The sequence below is a fragment of the Pseudophryne corroboree genome, chromosome 7 (assembly GCF_028390025.1).
Source record: "Pseudophryne corroboree isolate aPseCor3 chromosome 7, aPseCor3.hap2, whole genome shotgun sequence".
NCBI lineage: Eukaryota > Metazoa > Chordata > Amphibia > Anura > Myobatrachidae > Pseudophryne > Pseudophryne corroboree.
Genome location: NC_086450.1, coordinates 496,380,757 through 496,398,689, shown reverse-complemented (window position 1 = coordinate 496,398,689; position 17,933 = coordinate 496,380,757). Strand labels below are relative to the sequence as shown.

The 17,933-nt window shown below is 48.1% G+C and overlaps 1 long non-coding RNA gene across 2 annotated transcripts in view; it reads right to left on the bottom strand.

Annotated features, from left to right (window-relative positions):
- The window catches only part of LOC134943921 (uncharacterized), a 94,596-nt gene that overhangs the window by 34,738 nt on the left and 41,925 nt on the right, over positions 1-17,933 (bottom strand). The window lies entirely within an intron of this gene.

The following is a 17,933-nucleotide window of genomic DNA, read 5'->3' as shown; positions in this document are numbered from 1 at the left end:
GTCCAGAAGTTTGTTAAGGGAGTATTGCATATACAACCCCCCTTTGATGTCTCCAGTGGCACTGGGAGATCTCAACGTAGTTTTGGGATTCCTAAAATCACATTGGTTTAAAACAACTCAAATCTGTGGATTTGATATATCTCACATGGAAAGTGGCCATGCTGTTGGTCCTGGCCGGGGCCAGGCGAGTGTCAGAATTGGCGGCTTTGTCTCACAAAGCCATATCTGGTTGTCCATTCGGACAGAGCAAAGCTGGGACTCGTCCCCAGTTTCTCCTTAAGGTGGTGTCAGCGTTTCACCTGAACCAGCTTATTGTGGTACCTGCGGCTACTAGGGACTTGGAGGACTCCAAGTTGCTGGATGTTGTCAGGGCCCTGAAAATATAGTTTCCAGGTCGGCTGGAGTCAGGAAATCTGACTTGCTGTTTATCCTGTATGCACCCAACATGCTGGGTGCTCCTGCTTTTAAGCAGTCGATTGCTCGTTGGATTGGTAGCACAATTCAACTTGCACATTCTGTGGCAGGCCTGCCACAGCCTAAATCTGTTAAGGCCCATTCCACAAGGAAGGTGGGCTCGTCTTGGGCGGCTGCCCGAGGGGTCTCGGCATTACAACTCTGCCGAGCAGCTACGTGGTCGGGGGAGAACACGTTTGTAAAATTCTACAAATTTGATACCCTGGCAAAAGAGGACCTGGAGTTCTCTCATTCGGTGCTGCAGAGTCATCCGCACTCTCCCGCCCGTTTGGGAGCTTTGGTATAATCCCCATGGTCCTTTCAGGAACCCCAGCATCCACTAGGACGATAGAGAAAATAAGAATTTACTTACCGATAATTCTATTTCTCGGAGTCCGTAGTGGATGCTGGGCGCCCATCCCAAGTGCGGATTATCTGCAATACTTGTACATAGTTATTGCTAACTAAATCGGGTTATTGTTATTGTGAGCCATCTTTTCAGAGGCTCCCCTGTTATCATACTGTTAACTGGGTTCAGATCACAGGTTGTACAGTGTGATTGGTGTGGCTGGTATGAGTCTTACCCGGGATTCAAAATTCCTCCCTTATTGTGTACGCTCGTCCGGGCACAGTATCTAACTGGAGTCTGGAGGAGGGTCATAGGGGGAGGAGCCAGTGCACACCACCTGATCGGAAAGCTTTACTTTTGTGCCCTGTCTCCTGCGGAGCCGCTATTCCCCATGGTCCTTTCAGGAACCCCAGCATCCACTACGGACTCCGAGAAATAGAATTATCGGTAAGTAAATTCTTATTTTCTACATATGTTTGCAAAAAATAATGTTTAATTTAATACACAGTATTTGGTGTAAATCTTTTATCGCTAATATACAGGTCTGGACATGTCACGCTGTAATACTGACAAGTCTGGTCATGTCTGCTTGCAATCAAAGTTCAGCGATCGGCCACAATAAAGATAAACTTTTTAGTGCTATTTAACACACAGTAACATATGTCATGTATGCAACATATATGTGGTTTGTATGCATCGATATAAACGGTTTAATACACAGTATTTGGTGTAAATCTTTTATCGCTAATATACAGGTCTGGACATGTCACACTTTAATACTGACAAGTCTGGTCATGTCTGCTTGCAATCAAAGTTCAGCGATCGGCCACAATAAAGATAAACTTTTTAGTGCTATTTAACACACAGTAACATATGTCATGTATGCAACATAGGTTGTAATATACAGTTAAGCTTTTTAAATATTTTTCAATTTAAAACCAAATACACTGTTTCTACATATGTTTGCAAAAAATAATGTTTAAACTTTTTAGTGCTATTTAACACACAGTAACATATGTCAGGTATGCAACATAGGTTGTAATAAAACTTTTTAGTGCTATTTAACACACAGTAACATATGTCATGTATGCAACATAGGTTGTAATATACAGTTAAGCTTTTTAAATATTTTTCAATTTAAAACCAAATACACTGTTTCTACATATGTTTGCAAAAAAAAATAAAAAAAAAATGGACATGTCACGCTGTAATACTGACAAGTCTGGTCATGTCTGCTTGCAATCAAAGTTCAGCGATCGGCCACAATAAAGATAAACTTTTTAGTGCTATTTAACACACAGTAACATATGTCAGGTATGCAACATAGGTTGTAATATACAGTTAAGCTTTTTAAATATTTTTCAATTTAAAACCAAATACACTGTTTCTACATATGTTTGCAAAAAATAATGTTTAATGCAGAAGTAGACTATGGTAACCTCAGCACAGCCTAGAAGAACAATAAGCAATATGGAAGCCATCACGATGATTATTACATGTCTTATGCTTTGGAGAAGGGAAATGTTCTACCCACAGTAATGAGTGTGTTTATATGGTGCTAATGTTCCTCTACAGAGATAACAATCGAAAATGGTCATGGTCAAATTGTACATCGTACTTCTGAGGGGTTTCTGTGACATTTTAAAATGACCTGTGATGACCCCGTGCTTCTAAGAAATGGACATGGTCAAATTGTACATCGTACTTCTGAGGGGTTTCTGTGACATTTAAAATGACCTTTTAAATTAGTGCCATTTGTGATGACCCCGTACTTCTAAGAAAATGGCCACGGTCATTAGTGATTATCCTTTTTAAAACTGTAACATGTGTGACTCATGAAGTTTCAGCTGCTGGAATGTAAGAACATTTTGTGTTACAAAAAAAAAAAAGATGTATTTTAAAGTGTGTGTCATATGTGACATTCTTTTCAAAGCCATTAACTTTTAATACGGTTTAATATCGAACACTATAAATTTATATAACATTTTATATTAAGCGATATAAAACACTATCATTTAATATTAAAAGGGGGCTGGGCCTAGGAGAAGTGGGTGTCACCACCTGTCAAGTTTGACAGAAAGGTTGTCTTTATCTACTTACAAGACATACTGTATGGGTCCTAATTCAGATGTTTTCTTACTGCACAAGTGTCCGAGTTGCAGTGCGCACACGCAGCGAGTGAATTCTGATTGCAGTCACACTGAGGAATGAGTCACAAATCGAGTGACCGACAGCATTTGGGGTGAGAACGGGGCATGGTTGGGTAAATGCAGGCGTGTCATGGCCGCTCAGATTGCGTTTTCAGTGCGTGTATAAATGAACAGTTGCATACACACTAGGCAATATTTTTAACAATATCACTCATTTTCACTCTTCTCTCAGTGTGTATGCTACCAATGATGAACAATGGGGGTCATTCCGAGTTGTTCGCTTGTTGCCGATTTTCGCAACGGAGCGATTAAGGCAAAAATACGCATTCGCATGGTAGGCAGTGCGCATGCGCTAAGTATTTTAGCACAAAACTTAGTATATTTACTCACGTCCGACCGAAGAATTTTCATCGTTGAAGTGATCGGAGTGTGATTGACAGGAAGTGGGTGTTTCTGGGCGGAAACTGACCGTTTTCTGGGAGTGTGTGGAAAAACGCAGGCGTGTCAGGGAAAAACGCGGGAGTGTCTGGAGAAACGGGGGAGTGGCTGGCCGTAAGCAGGGTGTGTTTGTGACGTCAAACCAGGGACGAAACGGCCTGAGCTGATCGCAATCTGTGAGTAGGTCTGGAGCTACTCAGAAACTGCTAAGAATTTTCTATTCGCAATTCTGCTAATCTTTCGTTCGCTATTCTGCTAAGCTAAGATACACTCCCAGAGGGCGGCGGCCTAGCGTGTGCAATGCTGCTAAAATCTGCTAGCGAGCGAACAACTCGGAATGACCCCCATAGTGCAAAACTGCATGTACGGGCAGGCCACAGCATGACGTCACTGTATGATATCACTAGCAATATTGTACAGTGTGTATACACCAGGTCAGCTGCCCGGGAGTGTAGGGAGAACACTAGGTGATATCGCTCATGGAGTGTATCGCCTAATGTGTACTCACCTTTACTTGCATCTGGAGAACTCTCTGTATCCTGGGAGAGCAGCTCAGCCTGCACGTCTTCAGAGACACTCACACTCTGCCACATGACCTGATTTATGACGATGGCAACGATGTATCAGCAATTATACGCCATTGGACAGAAATTATGTGACAGCAGTATGCTCAGATTAGCTTCTGCACATATTATCATATAGTCACAATTGTGAATGGCAAAAGATACCAACAGCAGCACCAAGAACAGCCACATGTGAATGAGGCCCATGGTACAAAGCTAGATGAGGTTCTGATTACTATATATAAATCCTGATTACTGATCACATCAGAATCCATTAAAAGTATTATATCAGGAACTAAACGTTGCCTGATCAGGCAAATACAGATTGAGTCTCCCATATCTGAAATTTCCGAAATGCAGAAATATTTGTGCATGCGATTGTGACACATTTCCTATCTGATGGCACAATGTACAACATTTCTAAAAATATTGTATAACATGACCTTCAGGCTGTGTATTAGGTGTGTATGAAACATAAATGCATTCTATGCTTACACTTGGGTCCCATACCTAAAAATAGGATTTTGGTACTTACCAGGTAAATCCTTTTCTTTGAATTCATAGGGGGCACTGGAGTACTCTTGGGATATGGACGGCTTCCACCGGAAGAAGGCACTGAATAAATTAATTTTTGAGACTACTCCTCCCCTCCATATCCTCGAGCACTTCAGTGTTTTTTACTGAGCCGAACAGGATCGATAGAGAGATTGACCAAAGGAGAATTACATATAATCTCACGGACAACAATAAAGTTGACACAAAACGTAACAGACAACTAAACAGTTGACACCAACTGATTAACCCTTGTTAAATTTAAACCAGTCGTGAAAGTGTGTTACCATAAGAACCACTGAACTTCCTAAAACAGGTAAACTGCTCTGGGTGGGCGTCCAGTGCCCCCTATGGATTCAAAGAAAAGGATTTACCTGGTAAGTACCAAAATCCTATTTTCTTTATCATCCACTAGGGGTCACTGGAGTACTCTTGGGATGTACCAAAGTTTCCTCCGTGGCGGGAGAGCTGTTTGGCACTTGTAACACTAAACGGCCAAAGCTAGATGCTGATGCCGCGAACGTATCAAACTTGTAAAAGCGCACAAACGTGTGCACTGAAGACCAAGTAGCCGCACGGCAAAGCTGTGTCGTAGAAGCCCCACGACTCGCTGCCCATGACGTTCCCACAGAACGTGTGGAATGAGCTGTTACTGAAGTAGGTGGCTGTAACCTAGCATAAAGGTAAGCCTGACGTATGGTCAGTTTGATCCATCTGGATAAGGTCTGCTTAGAGGCTGGCCAACCCCTCTTAGCCGCATCATAGAGAACAAACAACGTATCCGTTTTACGCACAGTAGACGTTCGGGATACATAGATGCGCAATGCGCGAACCACATCCAACGTTCCAGAATCTCCTGTTAACACAGGAACTACTATTGGTTGATTGATGTGAAAAGACGACACTACCTTTGGTAGAAAAGCGGGATTCGTCCGAAGTTCCGCTCTGTCATCATGAAAAACTAAATACGGTGACTTGCATGACAAGGCACCCAGATCTGAAACACGCCTAGCCGAAGCTAAGGCTAAAAGAAAAATTGTTTTCCAAGTGAGAAATTTAATATCCACTTGTCGTAGAGGTTCAAAGTAATCGGACTGTAAGAAATCTAAAACCAGATTCAAGTCCCATGGTGCTGTAGGTGGAATGAAAGGAGGCTGTATCCTCTTTACACCCCGTAAAAACGTATGTATTGACGGCAACGAGGCCAATTTCCTTTTAAAGAAAATTGACAACGCAGATACCTGCACCTTTAGTGTGGAAAGACGTAGTCTTCCATCTAACCCCATCTGTAAAAATAACAACAAGACGGGATAAATTAAAAGATGATGTCGGAAATTTCCGAGCTTCACACCAACTTATATAAGTACGCCAGATCCTGTAATAATGAGCTGCCGTAACCGGCTTCCTAGCTCGTACCATGGTTGGTATAACAGACTCAGGAATGCCCTCTTTCCTTAAGATGGCCTTTTCAACAGCCACCCCGTCAAACGCAGCTGCGCTAAATCGGGGTAAAGGAACGGACCCTGTTGTAACAGGTCCGGACGTAGTGGGAGTGGCCACGGATCGTCTGCGAGTAACCCGAGGAGATCCGAGAACCAAGCCCTCCGAGGCCAATGAGGCGCTATTAGTATGACTGTGACTGACCCTCTCTTGATCCGTTTTAGCAACAGCGGGAGCAGCGGAAACGGTGGAAACAGATACACAAGGCTGTACGGCCACGTGGCTGTGAGAGCATCCACCGCCACTGCCCCTGGATCTCTTGTTCTGGACACATATCGTGACACCTGATGATTGTGGCGGGATGCCATCAGATCCACCTGAGGGTACCCCCACTTCTGGATCAACATCTGAAATACTTCTGGATTTAATGCCCACTCTCCTGGATGAAAATCCCGACGACTGAGAAAATCTGCCTCCCAGTTGTCCACTCCCGGAATGAACACTGCCGACAATATCACCTGGTGATATTCGGCCCATCTGAGGATCCGAGCTACTTCCCGCATTGCCATGCGGCTTCTCGTTCCTCCTTGTTTGTTTATGTATGCGACTGCCGTCGCATTGTCTGACTGCACCTGAACAGTCTGAAAACGAAACATGTACACTGCTTGTCTTAGAGCATTGTAAATCGCCCTGAGTTCCAGAACATTTATGGATAGCGATCTTTCGTGATCTGCCCAGAGGCCTGAAATCTTCCGAACTGAAGTGCTTCGAAAGCCGCCACCATTGTGCCTAAAAGGCGAATGCACAAATGTACTGAGACTGTGCGTGGCTTGAGCACTAATTGCACTAGATGACGAATGACCTGTACTTTCTGTTGTGGCAGGTAAACCTTTTGTTTTACTGTATCGAGAATCATCCCTAGGAATTGAAGTCGTTGACACGGAATTAGATGTGATTTCTTTAAACTGACTATCCAACCGTGCTGAACTAGTACATTGTACGTTAGCAAAGCATGCTGGAGAAGCAATTGTTGAGACGGAGCTTTTATGAGTAGATCGTCCAAATACGGAACAATTATTACCCCTAGGGACCTGAGATGAGCTATCATCACGGACATTACCTTGGTGAATACCCGAGGCGCTGATGAGAGGCCAAACGGGAGAGCCTGAAACTGGTAATGGTCTCGCCTTATCGCAAACCTTAAGAAACTCTGGTGAGGTGGCCAAATCGGAATGTGTAAGTACGCATCCTTGAGATCCAGTGCAATCATGAATTCCTGTGGCTCTAGCCCTGAAATTACTGACCTGAGAGATTCCATCTTGAATCTGTGGTAAGTGACGTAATGATTGAGACCTTTTAGATTCAATATTGGCCTGACTGAGCCATCTGGTTTTGGTACCAGAAAAAGACTGGAATAATAACCCTGCCCCTGTTCCTGCACGGGGACCGGAATTACAACTGCAGCATTTAGCAGAGACTGAATGGCAACCTGCATCTCTGAAGGCGTGCTCCCACAATTGGAGATCCGAGATGGGCTGGGAGCCCGTCATGCCACTGGTTTGTTAGTGGTCTTAGTGTCTTGACGACGTGTATTGGATTGTCGGGCACTACGTCCCCGACCTCTTCTACCAGGCGTGACTGCTCCTGTGCCCTGCCCACGAAAGGGCTGAGTTCTAAAGGATTTGAACGCCGGACCAGAATATTTCCGTTTAGGTATAGTTATAGGCGATGGAAGAAACACAGACTTTCCTCCAGTAGCCTCAGAAATCCACTTGTCCAATTCAGGACCGAAAAGCTTCTCGCCATCATAAGGCAATGCCTCTATACCTTTTTTAACCTCCGTCTCCGCCTGCCAAGAACGCAGCCAAAGTGCTCGTCGTGCTATGACTAGCGATGAGGACAGGCGAGAAGTAAGCTGACAGACATCAGTAGAAGCTGTACATAGATATTCAGCAGCTTCCCAGATTTGATCCGCGAGAAGTATAAGATGGTCATCTTGCAGAGCCGACTTGAGTTCTTTTATCCATACCATTAAAGCTTTAGTAACCCAAATGCCAACCAACCCCGGTCTCGGCAGCACTCCAGCTGCTGTATACATGGACCTTAGCATAGCCTCAATTTTATGATCTGCAGGGTCTTTAAGCGTAGTAGCAGTTGGTACTGGTATGGTTAACTTCCTTGTAAGTTTAGATACGGATGAATCCACCAATGGTGGGTTCTCCCAAGTAGCTGTCATGGACTCTGGAAACGGGTAACTAGATTTAAATCTACGAGGAATAGAAAACCGTTTATCCGGATTTTTCCGTGATTCCAGTAACATTTTATTAAGAGATTCCGAAATAGGGAAACACATCGGAGATCTCTGTCGTTTAGTAAAAACTACCTCATCATTCGTCAGGGGCTCCTCAGTTTCTGTAAACTCCAGCGACTGACGTACTGCTCTGATGAGATTGTCAATACCCGGGCTGTCAAAATCGTCACTATCTGACTGCTGCCCTATTTCGCCCTCCTCATACTCCTGTTCAGTGAGGTCTAGTATCCCAGAGACTGGAGAATTATTAGGAAAAGGAAATTTATCTTTTCCACTCAAGGTGGGCCTCTGACCAGATTGAGACTCTGGTAACTCAAAAGGTCTCATTTTAATCTCAGATCTTGCCGCCTCTCTTTCTTCACGAGAGGCGGCCAGCTCTGATTGTAACCCAACTAATACATCTGCAAGTAAAGCCCATGGAGGGTCCAGAGATGCTGGCTTTACTTCTGAAATCGTATTTATGGCTGTATTAACCACACATGCTGTACATGTGGTGGATCCATCAGGCAACACACTCTTACAGACATGACATGAAAAATGTTTCTTAGATTTTGCTGGTGTCTTACTCATTATAAAGACAGACAATACAAACTACACACAGACAGACTGCACGACTCAGTAATAACACCAAAGTTCCTGGTATATATCAGGCAAGTGCAGTGCCTGCCAGCAATAAGAAAAACTGACCCCAAAATTCCCCTAGTACCACTCTTAGCCGAGATGTAATATAGGAAACCTGGAACAGACAGGAGAACATTAACATTTTAAGCACCAAGTCTTTCTCAAAGCTTAACACTGCCAAATACTGCTAATGTCTCCCCCCCCCCACTCCCATGACCTCTGTGTACAGCACCGGGTCGGGGCCTGTGGAAGTTTGCATAGGGCCGTGTGAGCGGCCTGTACCTGCAGGCCCAGGCAGCGGGAACTCCTCGGCTGCTGCGGCGGATAGCGGAAGCAGCGAGCGTGCTGCATAGAGCCGTGGAGCGGCCTATGCACACGCGCTCCCGCCCGCCACACCGGAGTGTCTGTGTAGCCAGGCAGCGCTGCTGCGGCGCCGGAGAGCAGCGGTCTGGTATGTAAGCTGCTAGGAGCGAGAGTGAGAGCGCGCCGCATGGAGCCGTGAAGCGGCCCATGCACCCGCGCTCCGGGCAGCGGCGCCCGCCACACCTGAGTAACCAGTACTGAGTCAGGAGCTGAGGAACCCCCAATACAATCCCCAACAGTGGAGCGGCAGCAAGAGCTGACCGCCCCTAACATACCTGGACCGTGACCAAAGTCTATGACGGGGCTTCTCATCCAAGCTCCGTCCAGCTTTTTGCAGGCAGCCTGCAGGTGGAGTGAGGGAGCTCTTTTACAGAGAGGTCCGACACTCACGGCTGTACTCAGCCGCTTCCACTGTCCCTGACCCACGCCTGTTAGAAGGGGGGAAAGGACGTGAAAATCCTTAAAAGGAGAAAAACTTAGGAACTAAAAAAAAAAATATTCCAATACTTCGTGGACGAGCTCCACTATGCCTTCTAACTGTGTCGAGCACAGAAAAAACACTGAAGTGCTCGAGGATATGGAGGGGAGGAGTAGTCTCAAAAATTAATTTATTCAGTGCCTTCTTCCGGTGGAAGCCGTCCACATCCCAAGAGTACTCCAGTGACCCCTAGTGGATGATAAAGAAATATCTCATTATGGAATGCAAATATTCCAAACTACGGAATAATCCAATAGCAAAAATACTTTTTGGTCCCAAGCAATTCGGATATGGGAGACCCCACCTGTACAGAAACTCTCAATTCAGTCACACATCGTAATAAGAGGCTCACTAGACTAATACCATAGTAGTCCATGGAACACAATTTTTCAGAGTAGTGGCAGAAGATACCAAGAGAAAACCATAACTAGAGGTTTTAGAGATATAGGGTTCTATTTATAAAAAATGAAAACAAAACGCCTTTCCTTCAGCATTTTAGCTGGACAAGCCATACTTTTGCTTTCTCTCCTTTAAAGGGGGCTGTTCAGGAATTATATCCACTATATAAAAGTGAAAATGTGTCCTTCCTTCTGTCTGTATTTCTATACAAATCCACAGTTTACAAGCGAAGATCGCTAAAATTGACATATGAGCATATTAAAACACTGTGGAGGCAACTAAAAAAAGTTGAAATCCCTAGCACCCCTGGAGGGGGGGGGGGGGGGGGGGGGGGGGGGGGACAGCAGCAGAGAGTATGTCAGCAGGCAGCATAACTGTGGAAGGGCTGGAGCAATTTATACCAAACTTGAAACACGGATGACTTACACTCTGGGAACAAACACTGTGGGTGTTAGATACCCCTAGCGGTGGGGCAGCAGCACAGAGTTTTTCAGCAAACAGCATAACTCTGGAATGCCTGGAGCAATTTACACCAAACTTGCTACACATATGACTTACACTCTGGGAACAAACGCTGTGGGGATAATACACCACTCGACCCCTAGGGTTGGGCCAGCAGCACAGACTATGGGGGTTATTCTGACCCGATCGCACACTGCACTTTTTCTCAGCCGTGCGATCGGGTCGGAACTGCGAATGCGCTGCGGCCACAATGCACAGGTGCGTCGTTACCCAACAAAAAGAACTACGAAGAAAGAGTTTGCAGCGGCGAACGCAAGATGATTGACAGACAGAAGGCGGTTCCGGGCGTCAACTGACCGTTTTCGGGGAGTGGTGAGTCCAACGCAGGCGTGTTGAGGCGTTTGGAGGGCGGATGTCTGACGTCAATTCTGGGACCTGACAGGCTGAAGTGATCGCAGCGGGTAAGTAAGTCCAGACCTTCTCCTAAACTGCACAGAATGTTTTTGCATAGCTCGGCTGCAATAAGCGAACGCAGCCTTGTTATGCAAAAATACACTCCCCCATAGCGGAGACTATCTGATCGCATGGCAGCTAAAAACAGCTACCGTGTGATCAACTCGGAATGAGGGCCAATATCAGGACATGCATAATATGTCAGTGATGACAGAGCCGCATGTGACAGCGGCAGTGACATGATGTGAGGAGGGGAATGGAGGCAGCAGGAAGCAACAGACTGAGAGTTATATAGTGGGAGGAGCAGGGTCCCCAGCAGTACAGAGTATATCAGGAGATGAGTGATGTGTCAGTGAGGACAGGGCTGCATGTGACAGGGGCAGTGACATGATGTGAGGAGGGGAATGGAGGCAGCCGGAAGCCACAGACTGAGAGTTATATAGTGGGAGGAGCAGGGTCCCCAGCATCACAGAGTATATCAGGAGATGAGTGATGTGTTAGTGAGGACAGGGCTGCATGTGACAGGGGCAGTGACATGATGTGAGGAGGGGAATGGAGGCAGCAGGAAGCCACAGACTAAGAGTTATATAGTGGGAGGAGCAGGGTCACCAGCAGCACAGAGTATATCAGGAGATGATTGATGTGTCAGTGATGACAGGGCTGCATGTGACAGGGGCAGTGACATGATGTGAGGAGGGGAATGGAGGCAGCACAAACCCACACACTGAGAGTTATATAGTGGAAGTAACATGGTCCCCCAGCAGCACAGAGTATATCAGGAGATGAGTGATGTGTCAGTGAGGACAGGGCTGCATGTGACAGGGGCAGTGACATGATGTGAGGAGGGGAATGGTGGTAGCACAAACCCACACACTGAGAGTTATATAGTGGGAGGAGCAGGGTCCCAGCAGCACAGAGTATATCAGGAGATGTGATGTCAGTGAGGACAGGGCTGCATGTGACAGGGGCAGTGACATGATGTGAGGAGGGGAATGGAGGCAGCAGGAAGCCACAGACTGAGAGTTATATATTGGGAGAAGCAGGGTCCCCAGCAGCACAGAGTACATCAGGAGATGTGATGTCAGTGAGGACAGGGCTGCATGTGACAGGGGCAATGACATGATGTGAGGAGGGGAATGGAGGCAGCAGGAAGCCACAGAATGAGAGTTATATAGTGGGAGGAGCAGGGTCCCCAGCAGCACAGAGTATATCAGGAGATGAGTGATGTCAGTGAGGACAGGGCTGCATGTGACAGGGGCAGTGACATGATGTGAGGAGGGGAATGGAGACAGCAGGAAGCCACAGACTGAGAGTTATATAGTGGGAGGAGCAGGGTCCCCCTGCAGCACAGAGTATATCAGGAGATGAGTGATGTGTCAGTGAGGACAGGGCTGCATGTGACAGGGGCAGTGACATGATGTGAGGAGGGGAATGGAGGCAGCAGGAAGCCACAGACTGAGAGTTATATAGTGGGAGGAGCAGGGTCCCCAGCAGCACAGAGTATATCAGGAGATGATTTATGTGTCAGTGATGACAGGGCTGCATGTGACAGGGGTAGTGACATGATGTGAGGAGGGGAATGGAGGCAGCAGGAAGCCACAGACTGAGAGTTATATAGTGGGAGGAGCAGGGTCCCCAGCAGCACAGAGTATATCAGGAGATGCATAATGTGCTGCGCTATATAAAAAAACGGTGAAAAAATTGATAATTTCACAGGGGCACTGACATGATGTGAGGAGGGGAATGGAGGCAGCGGGAAGCCACAGACTGAGAGTTATATAGTGGGAGGAGCAGGGTCCTCCAGCAGCACAGAGTATATCAGGAGATGAGTGATGTGTCAGTGAGGACAGGGCTTCACGTGACAGGGGCAGTGACATGATGTGAGGAGGGGAATGGAGGCAGCAGGAAGTCATAGACTAAGTTATATAGTGGGAGGAGCAGGTTCCTCAGCAGCACAGAGTATATCAGGAGATGATGGATGTGTCAGTGAGGACAGGTCTGCATGTGACAGGGGCAGTGACATGATGTGAGGAGGGGAATGGAGACAGCAGGAAGCTACAGACTGAGAGTTATATAGTGGGAGTAGCAGGGTCCCCAGCAGCACTGAGTATATCAGGAGATGAGTGATGTGTCAGTGAGGACAGGGCTGCATGTGACAGGGGCAGTGACATGATGTGAGGAGGGGAATGGAGACAGCAGGAAGCTACAGACTGAGAGTTATATAGTGGGAGTAGCAGGGTCCCCAGCAGCACTGAGTATATCAGGAGATGAGTGATGTGTCAGTGAGGACAGGGCTGCATGTGACAGGGGCAGTGACATGATGTGAGGAGGGGAATGGAGGCAGCAGGAAGCCACAGACTGAGAGTTATATAGTGGGAGGAGCAGAGTCCCCAGCAGTACAGAGTATATCAGGAGATGAGTGATGTGTCAGTGAGGACAGGGCTGCATGTGACAGGGGCAGTGACATGATGTGAGGAGGGGAATGGAGGCAGCAGGAAGCCACAGACTGAGAGTTATATAGTGGGAGGCGCAGAGTCCCCAGCAGCACAGAGTATATCAGGAGATGAGTGATGTGTCAGTGAGGACAGGGCTGCATGTGACAGGGGCAGTGACATGATGTGAGGAGGGGAATGGAGGCAGCAGGAAGCCACAGACTGAGAGTTGTATGGTGGGAAGAGCAGAGGCGTAACTAGGGTTTTTGGAGGCCAGCGCAAGATTAGTGTACTTATAGATGTAGATGCAGTGGTTGAAGTGCAATTTTTTAAGTGGTGGTATGGAAAAGAGAAGGGTGCGCTCTGGAAAAGGGGGCGTGGCCACTCAAAGGGGGTGTGTCCTTCAGTGCTATAATTTCACATTATAGCACACAGAATGATCCGAAATTCACATAATAGCACACTGAATGATCCGAAATTCACATTGTAGCACACTGAATGATCCGAAATTCACATTGTAGCACACTGAGTGATCCGAAATTCACATTGTAGCACACTGAATGATCCGAAATTCACATTGTAGCACACTGAATGATCCGAAATTCACATTGTAGCACACTGAATGATCCGAAATTCACATTGTAGCACACTAAATGATCCGAAATTCACATTGTAGCACACTGAATGAGCCGACATTCACGTTGTAGCACACTGAATGAGCCGAAATTCACATTGCAGCACACTGAATGAGACGAAATTCACATTGTAGCACACTGACTGAGCCGAAACTCACATTGTAGCACACTGAATGAGCCGAAATTCACATTGTAGCACACTGACTGAGCCGAAACTCACATTGTAGCACACTGAATGAGCCGAAACGCACATTGTAGCACACTGAATGAGCCGAAACTCACATTGTAGCACACTGAATGAGCCGAAACTCACATTGTAGCACACTGAGTGAGCCGAAACTCACATTGTAGCACACTGAATGATCCGAAATTCACATTGTAGCACACTGAATGAGCCGAAATTCACATTGTAGCACACTGAATGAGCCGAAATTCACTGAATGAGGCGAAATTCACATTTTGAATCACATGTGTGGGGAGGGAGGCAGGGGGTGTAATGTGTGGGGAGAGAGGCAGGGGGTTGTAATGTGTTGGGAGGGAGGCAGGGGGGTGTAATGTGCGGGGAAGGAGGCAGGGGGTTGTAATGTGTTGGGAGGGAGGCAGGGTGTGTAATGTGCGGGGAAGGAGGCAGGGGGGTGTAATGTGCGGGGAGGGAGGCAGGGGGTGTAATGTGTGGGGAGAGAGGCAGGGGGGTGTAATGTGTGGGGAGACAGGCAGGGGGGTGTAATGTGTGGGGAGAGAGGCAGGGGGGTGTAATGTGCGTGGAGGGAGGCAGGGGGTGTAATGTGTGGGGAGAGAGGCAGGGGGTGTAATGTGTGGGGAGAGAGGCAGGGGGTGTAATGTGTGGGGAGGGAGGCAGGGGGTGTAATGTGTGGGGAGGGAGGCAGGGGTTGTAATGTGTGGGGAGAGAGGCAGGGGGTGTAATGTGTGGGGAGAGAGGCAGGGGGTGTAATGTGTAGGGAGAGAGGCAGGGGGGTGTAATGTGTGGGGAGAGAGGCAGGGGGTTGTAATGTGTGGGGAGAGAGGCAGGGGGTGTAATGTGTGGGGAGAGAGGCAGGGGGTGTAATGTGTGGGGAGAGAGGCAGGGGGGGTGTAATGTGTGGGGAGAGAGGCAGGGGGTGTAATGTGTGGGGAGAGAGGCAGGGGGTGTAATGTGTGGGGAGAGAGGCAGGGGGTGTAATGTGTGGGGAGAGAGGCAGGGGGGTGTAATGTGTGGGGAGGGAGGCAGGGGGTTGTAATGTGTGGGGAGAGAGGCAGGGGGTGTAATGTGTGGGGAGGGAGGCAGGGGGCGTAATGTGTGGGGAGGGAGGCAGGGGGTGTAATGTGTGGGGAGAGAGGTAGGGGGTGTAATGTGTGGGGAGGGAGGCAGGGGGGTGTAATGTGTGGGGAGGGAGGCAGGGGGGTGTAATGTGTGGGGAGGGAGGCAGGGAGGTGTAATGTGTGGGGAGGGAGGCAGGGGGTGTAATGTGTGGGGAGAGAGGCAGGGGGGTGTAATGTGTGGGGAGAGAGGCAGGGGGTGTAATGTGCGGGGAAGGAGGCAGGGGGGTGTAATGTGCGGGGAGGGAGGCAGGGGGTGTAATATGTGGGGAGGGATTGTAGCACACTGAATGAGCCGAAATTCACATTGTAGCACACTGACTGAGCCGAAACTCACATTGTAGCACACTGAATGAGCCGAAACTCACATACCTTTATACTAGATCTCCAACCAACGTAAATTAACGAACAACTATCATTCTAATTTACCATCCTCATCCCGTAGTGAAGCACGGGTAATCCGCTATCTACAGTGTTATTTATACCGTGTGTTTAATATTTACATTTATTTTTGTAAACAGACATTCTTAAAGTCCCGAGCAACGCCGGGTACTCCATATACTTAGATGAGAGAAGTGTAGTATTTGAGAAACATAACATCTCTTGACGGTGCAACGTGGTGTTTTACATACACAAACAGGGAACAGACATTCTCTCCCTTCTTTCCTCAGCTGCCCAGGCCAGCTCCAGGTTCTTAGCTATCCCCATCGCACCAGCTCTGCAGTCTCCGTTCTCCTGGCGACCTCTCCAATCAGCATACCATAAGTCTGAAGTTTGTGACTTTGATTGGTGCATGCCATACTTACCTACTTTTGATGCCTCCTCTCTGGGAGAAGGCCAGACAGGAGACGCAGCAGGGAACTTTGAAGGGCGGGGCTTGGTACCTACATCATAAAGCCCTGCCCGCACCTCAGAAAACACTGCAATTCGCTGGTCTGCGGAAAGGGGGTCTAAAATGATGCCATTTGCATCATTTTAGCCCCTCCCCCACCCTACGGACCCACAAATGCTAGAGATTATTTCTTCACTGCGGGAGATCTACCTGTTCTTCCTGCGGGTGCAGGGGGCTAACCCAAAAAGTACTTCGCGCGTGCGTATTGCGGCCCGTACGCATGTGCAGAAATGCTGCATTTTCACCTAATCGCCGCGCTGCGACCGAAAGCAGCTAGCGATCAACTCGGAATGAGGGCCTTAGTTTTTTAAAGAACTCTTGTAAGCAGTAATCATGTTTATACTGCTTCTGTGGTGAGTATTTTTTTAGATATTATGTACTAGGTGATTCATCGCGCCCTACGCTCTTCACACCGTCGTAAGGGGCTACGCCCCCTTAACCCTTGCACACCCTTGTTGCGTGGAATATTTTTATTATATGGAGTATTACCTACAATCATAATTGTGTGAGTGGTTAAATATTGCATGAACAAAGGGTGTGCAATGGTTAAGGGGTCGTAGCCCCTTGCAACGGCGTGAACAGCGCACGCAGGGCCTGGTGAATCACCTAGTAGGTGCTTTGGTTGGGGAAGTAGGGGGTTCGGGGAAGAGGCAGATGGGATCCTGGGGTGCCACGGGAGGGGCGGTTGTGGTGGGGCCGCAGGTGGGGGAGGGTGCGTGGGTGCTGCGGGTGGTGGTCCGGACCCGCTTCAGGTGGGGGAGGAGCAGTTGCGGGGTTGCCCCAGGTGGGGGAGGGGTGGCTGCGGTGGTGCGGCGGGAGGTACCGGTGCGGGGTCGCTGCGGGTGGGGGAGGGGGTCCGGAGCTATCGCGGGTGCTAGAGGGGGAGTGTGGGGGTGCCGCGGATGGGGCCCGGAGGTACGGTGAGTGGGGGAGGGGCGGGTAATGCTTCTCCTCCTGTCAGCAGCTAAGCTGCTGTCCTCCCTTTGGCAGTGGCTCTCCTGGAGACTCGCACAGCAGGCAGTCACTATTGTTTGCGCCGGTGTCCCAACGCGCCGCATTACAGGGAAGAAGATGTACGCAATAAACTACAGGTCCCAGCAGCCCTAAGGGGCGGAATGCTTTGTCGCTAAGGGCTGCTGGGAGCTGTAGTTTATGTAGTGCGTCTACTTCCCTGTAATGCGGTGCGTTGGGACACTGGTGATAACAATAGAGACTGGCTGGCAGAACTGACTGACTGGCTGAATCAATATAAAAGGTGAGAGTGCTGTGCAGTGTGTGTGTGTTTGTATATATATGTGACTGGTGTGTGTGTGTGTGTGTGTGTGTGTGTGTGTGTGTGTGTGTGTGTGTGTGTGTGTGTCTGTCTGTCTGCATAATGTGTGTAAGCGTCACTGGTACAGGGAGCATTACGTGTGTAAGTGTCACTGGTACAGGGGGCGTTATGTGTGTAAGCGTCACTGGTACAGGGGGCGTTATGTGTGTAAGCGGCACTGGTACAGGGGGCGTTACGTGTGTAAGCGGTACTGGTAGAGGGGGCATTACGTGTGTAAGCGTCACTGGTACAGGAGGGGGGCGTGACATGTGTAAGCGTCACTGGTTCAGGGGGCATTACGTGTGTAGGCGTC